At 45.9% G+C, this 16,915-nt stretch overlaps 1 non-coding gene across 1 annotated transcript; it reads right to left on the bottom strand.

The window, feature by feature from the left end:
* Window positions 1-7,110: 7,110 nt before the first annotated feature.
* On the bottom strand, window positions 7,111-7,182 carry trnaa-ugc (transfer RNA alanine (anticodon UGC)). The gene has a single exon. It is a non-coding gene; the product is annotated as a tRNA-Ala (tRNA).
* Window positions 7,183-16,915: the final 9,733 nt, after the last annotated feature.

Here is a 16,915-nt window from a genome sequence, read left to right as displayed (position 1 = left end):
ACTTTAAACTGCCAGTTGCTTCAAACGATGCCCGATAGACCTGCGTTGCCTTGGAGTTTTCCCAGCAGCTGCATTGATTCGATGCGTGAATTTTGGAAATGGAAACATGTCCATCAGCAGCTTGTGGGAGTATTTTACCTCACTTTCCATTCCATGTCCATGCCGACTTGCACTTGGTGCTGTCATTGCCTGAACATCACCTTCTGTCTCGATAGTAGTTCGAACAGAAAATGCCATTTTGTGCGAGCAGCTTGTCTGACACGAAAATGACCTGAATTACAAAGGGGCGAGTGGGAAAGGCCGCGTTGGTCTGCTTGTTCACAGCAAAGAATTTTCAGCGTTTCCTTGTGGTTCAGTGTTTAGGATTCGGAGCTTTCATCACCACGGCAACGGTTCGATTGGTGTCTGTCTCAACATCTGCATATTATCCACTCTACCATAAGTGGACTGGACTCAAATTGCTGATGTTTCACTGTGAGGGTGAAGAGACATAAATGTGTGGACATTAGCTACGAATTCATCAGCTGGGTTGCACCTTTGCTTCTCCCCCCGTCTCAGTCTTTCCATCTTTACCCTTCACTGCCGGTGTTCCAGGTTCGATCATCCGTGGCCGTTCAACGAAGCCTGAGAAGTCCATGAGGGAAAAACACAGAGAGTCAGAGACAGAGACAAGGTGGGATCAAAGTACAGGAAGAAATAGGATCAATGTCAAGTTCTGCGAACGGGCAGAATTTAAGATGGAGCTTGGGAGAGATTCCTTCACGTGTCTTGCAATTTTGCAAGAGACCATTGGGCTCCGAATTAAAAGCATAAGCCGCGCTGGAGAGTCTCTGAGAGAGGGAATGCGGTTCGTCAACTCCAGTTCATCGTTATTTGAGCAGTAAACATAACTTTAAGAAGTCGCGCTGCGAGGAGGATTCGAACGTACGCAGGAAAACCCCAGGGGATTCCGAGTCCAACGCCTTAACCACTCGGCGATCGCAGCTACAAACATCTGTTATGCACGGCTGTAAATCAGAATGTGTCGGTTTATCACAAGCGATCTGTGATACAATGTTCTCTCCGACAGGTGAAAGGCCCTGATCCCTGGTCTGTGCTGACTCTCTGATAGTTTACTGGGTAAAGGCCCTGATCCCTGGTCTGTGCTGATTCTCTGATAGTTTACTGGGTAAAGGCCCTGATCCCTGGTCTGTGCTGATTCTCTGATAGTTTACTGGGTAAAGGCCCTGATCCCTGGTCTGTGCTGACTCTCTGATAGTTTACTGGGTAAAGGCCCTGATCCCTGGTCTGTGCTGATTCTCTGATAGTTTACTGGGTAAAGGCCCTGATCCCTGGTCTGTGCTGACTCTCTGATAGTTTACTGGGTAAAGGCCCTGATCCCTGGTCTGTGCTGATTCTCTGATAGTTTACTGGGTAAAGGCCCTGATCCCTGGTCTGTGCTGATTCTCTGATAGTTTACTGGGTAAAGGCCCTGATCCCTGGTCTGTGCTGATTCTCTGATAGTTTAGTGGGATTCATTCTGTATCTCTCAGTCTCTGGTACTGTGTGAGAGTGTGGGATTCATTCTGTATCTCTCAGTCTCTGGTACTGTGTGAGAGTGTGGGATTAATTCTGTATCTCAATCTCTGGTACTGTGTGTGAATGTGGGATTCATTCTGTATCTGTCATTCTCTGGTACAGTGTGCGAGTGTGGGATTCATTCTGTATCTCTCAGTCTCTGGTACAGTGTGCGAGTGTGGGATTCATTCTGTATCTGTCATTCTCTGGTACTGTGTGAGAGTGTGGGATTCATTCTGTATCTCTCAATCTCTGGTACTGTGTGTGAATGTGGGATTCATTCTGTATCTGTCATTCTCTGGTACAGTGTGTGAGTGTGGGATTCATTCTGTATCTCTCAGTCTCTGGTACAGTGTGCGAGTGTGGGATTCATTCTGTATCTGTCATTCTCTGATACTGTGTGTGAGTGTGGGATTCATTCTGTATCTCTCAAACTCTGGTACTGTGTGTGAGTGTGGGATTCATTCTGTATCTGTCAGTCTCTGATACTGTGTGTGAACTTGGGATTGATTCTGTATCTTGTCAGCAGTGTGTGTGAGAGTTTGTGATTCATTCTTTATCTGCAGTCTCTCATACTGTGTGTTAGTGTGGGATTCTTTTGGTATCTGTCAGTCTCTGTTTCTCCATGTGAGTGTGGGACTCATTCTGTATATACAGTCCCCAGTACTGTATGTGGGAGTTGAATTCATCCTAAATATGCAGTTACTCATACTGCATGTTAGTGTGGGATTCATACTGTACCTATCAGTCCCTGGTACTTGATGAGAGTGTGGGATTAACTCTGTGTCTGTCAGTCTCTAGTACTGTATGTGAGTTTGGGATTCCTTCTGTATCTGTGAGTGTTGGATTCATTCTGTGTCTGTGTGTCTCTGGTACTGTATCTGAATATGAGTTTCATTCTGTATCTGTACATAATTATTCTCTCAGATTACATTATTGCGTTCAATACTTCAGCTTTAATATCTTAATGTTTGAAGAGTTTTACTCCTAATTTAATTGGTAAATATGGACACACTTTAGGATTTAATGTTGGAGGTTTTAATCAGATAATTTGTGTGCTTTTTGGACTACTATTAAATCTGTATCTCTGTGAGTACTATTGTGGATAAGGGAACATTTTTGAATTGGTTTGTAATGTGTAGATCAGTCTGTAGAAATGGAATTGATACTGTATCTTTCAGTCTAATATTGTATGAGATTTTTGGACTGGTATATAATGTGTATCTCAGTCTGCACGAATAGAATTGATACTCTATCTTTAAATTTCATTCAACGAGTGCATTCTGAACAGGTATCTAATTTGCTTCTCAGGTTTACTATCTTTCAGTATTTCTCAATCGATACTGTACGTGAGGTTTGGATTTGTTTGCAATTTGTAGCAAATGGTTCACTTTTCGAATGGATATTTCATGTATTAAAGTCATGTGTGTGAGAGTTCTGGGATAGTATTCAATTGGAATCTCAGGTACATTATTGGGATTCATTCTGTCCCTTTCAATCGGATACCATGTGTGATTTCTCTCTGGTATTTAATTCGTAGCTATGTTGCCCTATTGTGAGATTGACACAGTGCCTTTCAATCTGAGAGTGTGATTCTGGACTGGGATTTTTGTATCTACCTGTCAGCGGGACAGAGTTTGGGGGAAATGGAACAGAATCTGCCTCACCCGCTCTGTTTGAATGTTGGATTGAAATTGTGTCTCTGGAACTTGGGATCAGTGTGGGACTGACTACTTCTCCTGTCTGAGACTGTGGAACTGATGACCTGTCTGTGTCTCTGTGCTCTGTGGGTGATAATGTACCTCCTGTGTGTGAGAAGGAGCTGGCTGCACTCCTCTTTGTGCCTCGGGTGGAGGAAACATCACATTCATTCTGGATCATTCAAGGATTCGCCTGTGGAAAGAAAATTATCTCTCGTTACTCAAGAACATGTGAGGTAGTTATCAGTTTAATATCTGTTAACAATCATTTTGAATATCCACAAATGAAAACCAGTGATACAAACAGTGTCAGTGTCTGACTCCACTGCAGCACTCAGCTTCTGCACACCAGGTGTGTTGGGCTGTTTTACAACAATTTAGTGACATCCAGACACAACCCAACCCCTGCACTGATCCATGAATGGGACTACCCGATGGGGCAGGGACCTTTGTCCAGGTCAGGTTTCTAATCCCCTCTCCCATGGGACGAACCGTTCAACCGAAACTAAACAGCCGCTGTTTAAATTGTGTCCTTCACACTTCTCACCTGATGCCTGCAATAGATGCTCTTTGTATAACTCCCCACATCCTTACTGTCCGGCTCTGTTTCCACTCTTCACTGTCCAATAACAATAAACAGGGTGAGACTGGAACTAAACCAGGACCATTCACTCCTGGTTTGGGGAGTGAAAGCAGCAATGGTTTTAATAGCAGGTTCTTCCCATTCTCTCTCCCTTCCCCTGGACACACCCTGTCCACACCCAGCCCGAGAATGACCTCTCCCTTCCCCCCTCTCACTCCATGTTCCGGGACCAGTTCCTGATCCACTCCGCCTCTTACAAACAGCCCCCGGACTCCCCCTGCCCTTCCCCCGGACTCAATGCCGATCTCTGAGCCCATCTGCGGACACGGTCCCGGAGCGATGAGCTGCTGTAACGAGGCTGCTCTTTGCTCCCTTCCCCCGGGGGCCGTGATCTCTCCATTCCCGCCTGTCTGAGCAAAGGAAGTGGGTCTGGGGGAAAGGTCAGAGGGAATGGGCTCCACAGGCAGTGCAGGAACAGGCACCAGAATGGGAAACAGATGGGATTCCACCAGTGCCTAACGCTGGAATCCAGACTGACTTTACAATCTCCAACTATTAAACTCGAGGTTTCCATCCCTGCTGTTTCTCTCGGGCTCTTTTGATGGGAAAGAGTCTTTCAGAGATAAAGTGAGCGGCTGTGGAATGAGCCAATGGGTTCTGTTCATTCTTGGCTCCCTGACTGATAAAGTAACGTTTGACTCCGAAACTGGAGGGAGGATTCCTCAAACCAATCCTGGAGAAACGGGGGAGGAAAGTGGGAGTCGGTGTATTTGCTGGGACCGTGTAGGATTAATATCAGGCAGCAACAGTCCCAGTTTATTTCAATCGGAGTGAAACTCTCGGTCACTGAGAGTAATACAGAACGGCCCTGAGCTGCAAGATTGCAGAGGGGACAACATGCAAGAGAGGGTTAAATGTGTGACACTGTCCCTGAGAGTGGGATTAATAATGTGTCTGTCTCTGAAATAATATCAGTGAGAGATGAGACTGCATCTTCTGTCACTCCACCTTGGAATAGCAATTGGAATGAAATATTTTCCAATTTGTTACTCTGTGTAAACAGGACATTACAGGTCAGTCTCTCTCTCTCTCTCTCTTTTGTGCAGCATATGAAGTTGAGATACTGTGACTGAGAGTGATACAGAGACACCGATAGGAAGTGTAATTCTGATACTGTGCCTGTCTGTTTTTATCTCTCTCTAGCGCTGTACATGAAGGTGGAATATTGTTACTGAGTGTGAAACGGACACACTGATGGGAAGTGTGAGACTGATACTGTGTCTGTTTGTCTGTGTGTCTCTCTCTGTCTGTCTGTCTTTCTCTCTCCCTCGTGCTGTACAAGGAGGCGGGATACTGTTACTGAGCGTAATATAGACACACTGATAGAAAGGGAAAGACTGATTCTGTGTCTGTGAACAGACCTCCAGTGCTATTGGTGAGACGGTCACTGTCCCTTTTACTGTAAATCAACCGGTCTGACGGGGCATTCATCATTCGCCAGTCCTGTAAGGAAAGGTGGAGAGAAACCGTCTGTAACTGTCTGACACTGGACTGTCTGTGAGTGTTGAATTTATTCAGTAAGTAGTCGTGTCTGGGTGTTGAGAACGGGATGGAGAGGACACCAGTTACTATTATCCGACAGTCAGTCAGTTTAGGAGGAGAGAGAAACACAGAGAGACTGGAGGAGCCCAGAGCGGATAATTTGTATTTTCATCTTAACCAAACATATCACTGTGTGCGGACAATATAATAATGTAAAAGGAGGAGGACAAGGTGAGGCCCAGACAGCATTGAATCTCATTTCACTACAGACGGACGCAGGACTTGCCCCAGGTGAGGATTTTGTGTTTAAAGATCACTTCACTAAAAACACCTTGACGATCTGGGGTTACAGACGGACATGACGGGCAGGAAATGACCAGCTCGTTCATCAATCCTGCCCCACATGCCTGGAGCATCGTGACTGGACACTTCCTACACACACCACCAGCCCCACCCACCGGGAACATGGAATCTCCTGGGAGCGGTTGCAAACCAGAAAAAAATCCAGAAGAAAGGCGGAGAGAGAGTCAGCACCCACCGCACCAGAGAGAGTCAGCACCCACCGCACCAGAGAGGGTCAGCACCCACCGCACCAGAGAGGGTCAGCACCCACCGGACCAGAGAGAGTCAGCACCCACCGCACCGGAGAGGGTCAGCACCCACCGCACCGGAGAGGGTCAGCACCCACCACACCAGAGAGAGTCAGCACCCACCGCACCAGAGAGGGTCAGCACCCACCGGACCAGAGAGAGTCAGCGCCCACCGGACCAGAGAGAGTCAGCACCCACCGCACCAGAGAGGGTCAGCACCCACCGCACCAGAGAGAGTCAGCACCCACCACACCAGAGAGGGTCAGCACCCACCGCACCAGAGAGAGTCAGCACCCACCGCACCAGAGAGGGTCAGCACCCACCGCACCAGAGAGGGTCAGCACCCACCACACCAGAGAGGGTCAGCACCCACCGCACCAGAGAGAGTCAGCACCCACCGGACCAGAGAGAGTCAGCACCCACCGCACCAGAGAGAGTCAGCACCCACCGCACCAGAGAGAGTCAGCACCCACCGCACCAGAGAGGGTCAGCACCCACCGCACCAGAGAGGGTCAGCACCCACCACACCAGAGAGGGTCAGCACCCACCGCACCAGAGAGAGTCAGCACCCACCGCACCAGAGAGAGTCAGCACCCACCGGACCAGAGAGAGTCAGCACCCACCGCACCAGAGAGAGTCAGCACCCACCGCACCAGAGAGAGTCAGCACCCACCGCACCAGAGAGGGTCAGCACCCACCGCACCAGAGAGGGTCAGCACCCACCACACCAGAGAGGGTCAGCACGCACCACACCAGAGAGGGTCGGCACCCACCGCACCAGAGAGAGTCAGCACCCACCACACCAGCCGGGAATACATTCTAGATGCTCAGTACTTTCTGGGAAAAGATGAAGCTCCCAACATCCAGACTATTCTTCCCTCTTTGTGGTCGGAACGCCGGTCCGCTGCTTCCCCCCAATCTGTGAAACTGGAAATAATCCATCACTGGGCAAGCTGTTCAACCATGAGATGGGAGCCATTGAAACACCGTGGGCGCTCTCCCATTGAATTATATTCTGTGCGGAGCGTTCGGTTTTTCGCGAGGTGAAGAAACTCTTGTCTCTCCTTGTGTGCAAATGTGAGGCGAGTCTCAGATGATATTCTCACAGTTGAATCTAAAATTTGAAATGTAACTTGTTTGGAGATGCCGGGGATTGAACCCGGGACCTCATACATGCAAAGCATGCGCTCTTCCACTGAGCGACATCCCCACGGGTCAAAAGGTACCTGAGAAATAAACAAGCAGACACTTTAGAAGTGAAGCCGTGAGCTTTCTGCTCCGTCTCTCCAGGACATCGAGATGCCCAGCGGTCCCGCGTGTTCACAATGTTCAACCTCTGCTTCAGTTCACGGGGTTTCTGCTCCTCTTTACTTTGAACTTTCCAAAAAAAAGTCTGTGGAAATAAAAAAAACCCAATCGCTAATGGTCAGTGACAAGGCTGAAATCCAACCTCTGAATCATAAAGTGAGATGGAAGAATGACAGAGCGTCAAACAGGAACAAGAGCTGGGACTGCTCGCTCGATATTGCACCGTCACACATTCCCCTCAGTCGGCGGCTGCTTTGAGTTGAGCTGTTGAGGGGACCGTGAGATGAAGTCCCGCTCCGGGACAATTTAATGCTTGTGGAGCCTCAGAAGTTGGAACTCGCTGAGCTCAAAAAGCGTCATTCAACTTTCCGTGGGGAATTCTGGTGGAAAATTATTTAGGGAGATGCTAAGAGTTGAACCCAGGACCTCAACACATGCGAAACATGCGCTCGATCACTGAACTAAATCCCCAGATTATAGAAACCTCTCACCAAGGAAAGAAGAACTGATTGTCCTCATTTTGTGAGGCCACCCGTGGTGGGTGTGCACTCCGCTCACTGCATTTTACTGGAGAAATAATCAATTTATATTCTGTAACTATCCCCCACTCACTGCATTTTAATGGAGAAATAATCAATTTATATTATGTAACTATCCTCCACTCACTACATTTTACTGGAGAAATAATCAATTTATATTATGTAACTATCCCCCACTCACTTCATTTTACTGGAGAAATAATCAATTTATATTCTGTAACTATCCCCCACCAGGTTTTAGCTGTTGTCAGAAATAGTCCCTTCGTGGTCGCCAATTGTAGGATTTAAACCACTATTTTCAGGATTATAATCTGATCCAATCTAAGGACTGGTTCCTGACAACAACAAGATCACCACTGGTACTGGTATTACGGTTAAAGGCAAAACCGATTTATTAATCACATCACAATTAGTGCAAAAAGGTGATACTTAACAAAGAGAAATAGTGAGTGTTCCTTGAAACCTCAGGAGTGTCCCTCCAAGTGACTACGGTGCGGTCTCTCTCTCTCTCTCTCTGTCCCTCCAAGTGACTACGGTGCGGTCTCTCTCTCTCTCTCTCTCTGTCCCTCCAAGTGACTACGGTGCGGTCTCTCTCTCTCTCTCTCTCTATCCCTCCAAGTGACTACGGTGCGGTCTCTCTCTCTCTCTCTCTCTGTCCCTCCAAGTGACTACGGTGCGGTCTCTCTCTCTCTCTCTCTGTCCCTCCAAGTGACTACGGTGCGGTCTCTCTCTCTCTCTCTCTGTCCCTCCAAGTGACTACGGTGCGGTCTCTCTCTCTCTCTCTCTGTCCCTCCAAGTGACTACGGTGCGGTCTCTCTCTCTCTCTCTCTCTGTCCCTCCAAGTGACTACGGTGCGGTCTCTCTCTCTCTCTCTCTGTCCCTCCAAGTGACTATGGTGCGGTCTCTCTCTCTCTCTCTCTGTCCCTCCAAGTGACTACGGTGCAGTCTCTCTCTCTCTCTCTCTCTCTATCCCTCCAAGTGTCTACGGTGCGGTCTCTCTCTCTCTCTCTCTGTCCCTCCAAGTGACTACGGTGCAGTCTCTCTCTCTCTCTCTCTCTATCCCTCCAAGTGTCTACGGTGCAGTCTCTCTCTCTCTCTCTCTCTATCCCTCCAAGTGACTACGGTGCGGTCTCTCTCTCTCTCTCTCTGTCCCTCCAAGTGACTACGGTGCGGTCTCTCTCTCTCTCTCTCTCTGTCCCTCCAAGTGACTACGGTGCGGTCTCTCTCTCTCTCTCTCTGTCCCTCCAAGTGTCTACGGTGCGGTCTCTCTCTCTGTCCCTCCAAGTGACTACGGTGCAGTCTCTCTCTCTCTCTCTATCCCTATCCCTCCAAGTGTCTACGGTGCGGTCTCTCTCTCTCTCTCTCTGTCTGTCCCTCCAAGTGACTACGGTGCGGTCTCTCTCTCTCTCTCTCTCCCTCCAAGTGACTACGGTGCGGTCTCTCTCTCTCTCTCTCTCTATCCCTCCAAGTGACTACGGTGCGGTCTCTCTCTCTCTCTCTCTCTCTATCCCTCCAAGTGACTACGGTGCGGTCTCTCTCTCTCTCTCTCTGTCCCTCCAAGTGACTACGGTGCGGTCTCTCTCTCTCTCTCTCTCTGTCCCTCCAAGTGACTACGGTGCGGTCTCTCTCTCTCTCTCTCTCTGTCCCTCCAAGTGACTACGGTGCGGTCTCTCTCTCTCTCTCTCTCTGTCCCTCCAAGTGACTACGGTGCGGTCTCTCTCTCTCTCTCTCCCTCCAAGTGACTACGGTGCGGTCTCTCTCTCTCTCTCTCTCTCTCTATCCCTCCAAGTGACTACAGTGCGGTCTCTCTCTCTCTCTCTCTCGCTGTGATCTGTTGACTGAAAAGTTCTCTTCTTCCTTGCCAGAATCTTGTGCGCCTTCCTCAGTTTTTGAGGTCTTTTCTTATTCCCTTTTTCAGTTTATGAGCAGTTCACTCTCACATCCACATCTCTCAGCCTGACCATTATTCATGTCTCTCAACCTTCAGAAGTTACATTCCAAGCATAACTCCTGGTCCCATCCGTGCCTTGTTGTTACAGACTTAACAGAACCTTATTTAGAGTTTACATTGCCAGTCTTCACAGAACCGTGTGGAAAACAGACTTCTGCTCACTGGCTTGTGGAGGCTCGAGATAGAGAGGCCTGAGCCTGAGTGACTCCTTGATTTAATGAACCTTCAGTCCCTTTATCTACATGTCTTTTAGACATTATGCTATTACAGCACATTCCTCCCTTAGGTCTGTTCATTCCCACTTTACTGTTGTCAGCATCCTTTTAGTTTTAACTGCAAACTTGACTATAATAACCATCATGCATCCTTCTCGGCCCACCAGCACTTTCTTATTGAACACACGTTACATGGTTCATTCTATATTAATACACAGTACAGTTTACATTTATAGATACATAGATTCACAGTACATTTGATTCTACTTCCACTATTGATTATAATTATACTAAATTATATCTGTTAATGGGTTAATCCTGACACATTGTTCTTCCTGTCTCTAAACACCGTTGTACAGGACCCTTCTGTTCCGTTCCGAGAAGCTCTGAACCATGGAAGAGAGCGGCTGGGGCACATTTCTTACACGCCTCAAGATTAACCCACACGGAGATTTTGCTGTCAGTGAAGAGAGACGAGAAAGACCAAAGTGCCGTTTGCCCCTCTCAGTGTGGCCCTGAAGGACTGTGTCCAGGCTGAAGTTATGTTCCCACCGGACGATCCTCCCCCCAGATTGTCCTTTCTGAGCTCCAGTCAGGTGATGCTGAACACTCAGGTGGGAAAGGCCAAAATCTACAACAAGGTGTTTGAAACAAAGCTGATTTATTTCACAAATATCCTGAATATTAAACTCCAGCCCAGTTATAGGGGTTATTAACATCAGGAGAAACAAACCCCAACTGTCAGAATGAACATGGTTCAGTCCTGGATGGGATTAACAGCAGAATCCAACCCCTGTAATCAGATGTGAACTCGCTGGAGTCTCAGCACATGTGATGACTGAGTGAATCCCTTCCCACACACGGAGCAGGTGAACAGTCTCTCAACCAATGGGCGTGAGTTGATGTGTCAGCAGTTCATTTCTGCTTTGAAAGCTCTTCTCACAGTCACTGCATTAAAAGGTCACTCAATAGTGTCAACAAGTGGATGTTTCAGAAGGTGGGATGAATTAGTGAATCTCTTCCCACACACGGAGCAGGTGAACAGTCTCTCCCCAGTGTCAGTGTGTTGGTGTTTCAGCAGAGCATTTGTGAGAACATTTAAATAGTCTCTCCCCAGGGTGAGTACGTTGGTGTCTCAGTAGATTCCTGTTGTTTTTATATCTCTTCCCACAGTCAGAACATTTTAAAGGTCTCTCCCCAGTGTGAACTCGCTGGTGTGATAGAAGGTGTGATGACCGAGTAAATCTCTTCCTGCACATGGAGCAGGTGAACGGCCTCTCCCCAGTGTGAATGCGTCGATGTCTCCATAGTTGGTATCTGCTTTTACAGGTCTTCTCACAGTCAGAACATTAAAAAGGTCTCTCCCCAGTGTGAACAAATTGGTGCATCAGCAGTTTGGATGAAATAGTGAATCCCTTCCCTCACACGGAGCAGGTGAACGGTCTCTCCCCAGTGTGAGTGCGTTGGTGTGTCAGCAGATTCCTTTTGCTTTTAAATCTCTTCCCACAGTCGGAACTTTAATCGGTCTCTTATCAGAGTGAACTCGCTGATGTCTCAGCAGGTGGGATGACCGAGTAAATCTCCTCTTACACAGGGAGCAGGGGAACGGCCTCTCCCCAGTGTGAATGCGTTGGTGTGTCAGCAGATTAATTTTGCTTTTAAACCTCATCTCACAGTCAGAACATTTAAAACTTCTCTCATCGGAGTGAACTCGCTGGTGTATCAGCAGGTTGAAAGTCTGAGTGAATCTCTTCCCACACACGGAGCAGGAGAACGGCCTCTCCCCAGTGTGAGTGCGTTGGTGTGTCAGCAGATTAATTTTGCTTTTAAACCTCTTCTCACAGTCAGAACATTTAAAAGGTCTCTCGCCGGAGTGAAGTTGCTGGTGTCTCAGCAGGATGGAGGACTGAGTGAATCTCTTCTTACACACAGAGCAGATGAACGGCCTCTCCCCCGTGTCACTGCGTTGATGTCTCAACAGTTCCTTTCTGCTTTTAAAGCTCTTCTCACAGTGAGAGCATTTAAAAGGTCTCTCATCGGAGTGAACAAGCTGGTGTGTCAGCAGGTTGGAAGACTGAGTGAATCTCTTCCCACACACAGAGCAGGAGAACGGCCTCTCCCCAGTGTGAACTCGCTGGTGTTTCAGCAGGTTGGATGACCGAGTAAATCCCTTCCCACACACGGAGCAGGTGAACGGCCTCTCCCCAGTGTGAGAGTGTCGATCAGTTTCCAGCTCTGAAGGGTAATTGAATCCCTTCCCACAGTCCCCACATTTCCACGGTTTCTCCGTGGTCCGGGTGTCCTTGTGTCTCTCCAGGTTGGACGATCAGTTGAAGCCTCGTCCAAGCACAGAACACGTGTACGGTGTCTCCCCGCTGTGAATGGTGCGATGTTTTTTCAGGCTGTGTAACTGGTTAAAGCTCTTTCCACAGTCAGTGCACTGGAACACTCTCACTCGGGTGTGTGTGTCTCGGTGCTTTCCCACTCACACTGATGTTTGAAATCTTCTCCCACAGACAGAACAGACAAACATTTCTCCTTCCACATTCAAAGGCCGATGATATTCAGGTCCTGATGAATCGAGTGACTCTGTCAGATCGGACGTGATTTTTGATTTGAATTTCCCTCTCCAAATTCTCCCCTTCCAATACCCTGCAAAAGGAGTTCAGAAAAGTCATTACTGTAAGTACAGGATAGAAATTCAGAATAGACATTTCTAGTTTCTATGGAACATTCTTTCCTCTCTTGTTCCTCCAAAGATGTAAATCTCCATCCCACACAATCTCCCTCCTCCCTGTGCTGAAATCCAAACCATCGTGTCATCTTTCAGTGACCCGAAACCATGAGTGAAAGGGTGAGAGAGAGTGAGAGAATGAATGTGAGAGAGCGTGAGAGTTAATGTGACACAGTGAATGCCAGAGAGTGAATGTCAGACAGTGAATGTGAGAGATTGAATATAAGAGAGTGTGAGAGAGTGAATGTGAGTACAGCAATGGGCTCGTTGTGGAGAATGAAGTGGGGCAGGTGGAGCATGTTTCAGTGGGGCAGCAGTGATCATAATCTCATTAGGTTTTGAATATTTATGGAAAAGGACAGGGGACAGTCAAATACGAAAATTCTTAACTGGAGGAGGGCTAATTCCAGTGAGTTAAAAAGGGATCTTGTCCTGGAGGATTGGAATCAAAAATTGGCAGGCAGAACAGTAATCGAACAGTGGGAGGCCTTCAAGGAGGAGTGGGTTTGGGTACAGAGTAGACAGATTCCCACGAGGAGGAAAGGAACAGCATCCAAAGCTCGAGCTCCCTGGATGACTGAAGATATAGAGATCACCATTTCTCCTTCATTCACAGACGCTCCCTGACCAATTACCATTCCTCATTCATTTGTCGATGCTCGCTGACCGATCATCAATTCTCCTTCATTTACAAACCTTCCCCGACCGATCACCATTTCTCCTTCATTTACAGATGCTCCCTGACCGATCACCATTTCTCCTTCATTTACAGATGCTCCCTGACCGATTACCATTTCTCCTTCATTTCCAGATGCTCCCTGACCAATCACCATTTCTCCCTCATTTGCAGATGATCTCTGACCGATCACCATTTCTCCATCATTTACAGATGCTCCCTTGACTGATCATCATTTCTCCTTAATTTACAAATGCTCCCTGACCAATCACCATTTCTCCTTGATTTACAGACACTCCCTGACTGATCACCATTCCTTCTTCATTTACAGACGCTCCCTGACCGATCACGATTTCTTCTTCATTGAGAGACACTCCTTGACCGATCACCATTTCAGCTTCATTAATAGACGCTGCCTGACCGATCACCATTTCTCCTTCATTTACAGGCGCTCCCTGACCGATCACCATTTCTCCTTCATTTACAGATGCTCCCTCACCGATCACCATTTCTCCTTCATTTACAGGCGCTCCCTGACCGATCCCCATTTCTCCTTCATTTACAGACGCTCCCTGACAGATCACCATTTTTCCTTCATTTACAGACGCTCCCTGACCGATCACCATTTCTCCTTCATTTACAGACGCTCCCTGACGGATCACCATTTCTCCTTCATTTACAGACGCTCCCTGACCGATCACCATTTCTCCTTCATTTACAGACGCTCCCTGACCGATCCCCATTTCCCCTTCATTTCCCGGCGGGTAGTGAGGGGGGGATAATGTTCACTGTTTTATATTCGGGTCTGGGGCCGCACTCGGGGTTTGTAAAGCCTGAGCCTGGGCCTGAGCCCGGACCCGGGCCCCGGGGTTTATTGAGCCTCTTGCTCCGATCCTCTGACCTGCACCGAACGCGCTCCTCCCGCAGCCTCGACTGGCCGCGCATGCTCAGGACACACTGACCGATAATGAGTCACTACTGCGCCTGCGTGCTGGGCTCCATTGATTCAGATAGGGCACAATCTGAACCGCGCTGCATGCTGGGTGATGCAGCCGCCATTGATGCTTAATATCAGGCCGAAAAACAAAAACATTGGAAGCAGATAATTCAAGTGTTTAATTTATTTTCTAAATAATTCAATCGTTCAATTCATTTCATAAGTAATTGAATAGTTCAATTCATTAAATAATCAATTGTTCAATTTATTACATAAACAATTAGTGTTTCATTTATCATAGAAATAATTCAATGAATTATTTATAATAAATGAAACACTTGATTATTTATATAATAAATGAAACACTTGATTATTTATATAAATGAAACACTTGATTATTTATATAAATGAAACACTTGATTATTTATATAATAAATGAAACACTTGATTATTTATATAATAAATAACGTTTTGAATTTCTTCATTCAATAAATTAAATAATGGAATATTAATATGATTAAATAAACAATTGAATCTTTGTATGATAACTTAAACCTGTGAATTAATTATATAATTTAAACACGACCTCTTTATATAATAATTTTAACACTTGGATTATTTATATAATAAATTAAACAATTGATTTTTTATATAATAAATTGGACATGCATTATTATATAATAAATTAAACTATTGAATTATTTGGATACTTAATTTATTATGAAAATAATTCAATAGTTTAATTTAACAACTGACGTAGTTATGTAAGAAATTAAACAATTGATTATTTATATAATGAATTAAACTATTGAATTATTTATATAATAAATGAAACAGTTGAATTATTTGGATAATAAATGAAACAGTTGAATTATTTAAATAATAATTTAAACAAATGAAGTATTTACGTAATAAATTATACACTTGAATGCTTCATATAATAAATTAAACACTTGTTTATTTGTATAATAAATTCACAAATTGAATCATTTATACAATAAATTAAACAACGGAGCTATTTATTTCGTAAATTATACACTTCAATTATTATATAATTAAACTACTGAATTATTTATCAAATATATCAATTTAATTATTCATATAATAAATTAAACAATTCAATAATTTACATAAAAATTAAACACTTGAATTATTTATAAAATATTAAACAATTGAACTATTTACATAATAAATTTAGCTATTGAATTTTTTATACAATAAATTAAACTCTTGGTTATTTACAGAATAAATTAATCAATCAAATAATTTAAACTATTGAATTCTCTTTATAATAAATGAAACATTTGAAGTATTCACATAATAAATTAAACACTTGAAAACAATTTAATTATTGATATAATAAAATAAGCAATTCATTTTTTATTTAACGAATTAAACTATTGAGTTATTTATATTACATTTTAAACTTTTCAATTATTTATATAATAAATGAAGCCAGCTTGGACAAAATGGAGGCAAGCGCAGAGTCCGTCTTGGACAAAATGGCGGCAGGCGCGGCCACCATCTTGGAAAAAATGGCAGCAAGCACGGCCGCCATCTTGGAAAACATGGCGGCAGGCGCAGCCGCCATCTTGGATAATATGGCGGCAGGCGCAGCCACCAACTTGGGAAAAATGGCCGCCGCCGCCATCTTATCAGATGGCGGCAAGCGGCCGACAGAGTGTCCCCAGTGATCCCGCAGTGACCCCAGAATGTCCCAGTGATCCCGCAGTGACCCCAGAATGTCCCAGTGACCCCAGAATGTGCCAGGGATCCCAGAGTGCACCCAGTCAGCCCAGAGTGAGGCCAGGGTGCAGCCGGGGATCCCAGAGCGATGCCAGAGCGGCGGCCTTTGCGTTTGGGCCACCACAACAACCACCACCACAACTGTACTGTACGTGTACAGTACAGAGTGGGTAAAAGGGAACGATTCACTCCTGTCTGGTACTGTACGGCCCGTGTGTGTCTCAGTGTCAGCTCCTGGACATGTACAGTACACAGTGGGTAAAAGGGAACGATTCACTCCTGTCTGGTACTGTACGGCCCGTGTGTGTCTCAGTGTCAGCTCCTGTACGTGTACAGCACACAGTGGGTAAAAGGGAACGATTCACTCCTGTCTGGTACTGTACGGCCCGTGTGTGTCTCAGTGTCAGCTCCTGTACATGTACAGTACACTGTGGGTCAAAGGGAACGATTCACTGAGAGATTGCAATGTTGAGTGCAACGGTTATTTGAGGGGTTCAGTCCCTAAACGGGCTGTGTTTTGACAGACACTTTTTCCAGTAAGGAGTTGAGTTTAGTTTAGGGAGGTGGGTACAATCCGTGTCTGGGACTCACTGGCCCTGTGAAATATTGAATTTTGCTCACAATATGGTGTGTTTGGATTAATAGGGGACAAGGTTTAACTGCACTGGGCTGGATTGTTTTTATAAATCTCTCATTGACTGGGTCTTTCAGACCAGGATGGGAGCTGCTTCTCTCTCTCTCTCTCTCTGTTAACACCCTGAGGCAGTGAAACACTCTCTGACAAACTGTTCACAGGAATCAACCCATCAGACATGGGGAATAGACAAATACCTGGGA

Source organism: Heptranchias perlo, unplaced genomic scaffold (genome assembly GCF_035084215.1).
Source record: "Heptranchias perlo isolate sHepPer1 unplaced genomic scaffold, sHepPer1.hap1 HAP1_SCAFFOLD_496, whole genome shotgun sequence".
Classification (NCBI taxonomy): Eukaryota; Metazoa; Chordata; class Chondrichthyes; order Hexanchiformes; family Hexanchidae; genus Heptranchias; species Heptranchias perlo.
This window is presented reverse-complemented; position numbering and strand designations above follow the sequence as displayed.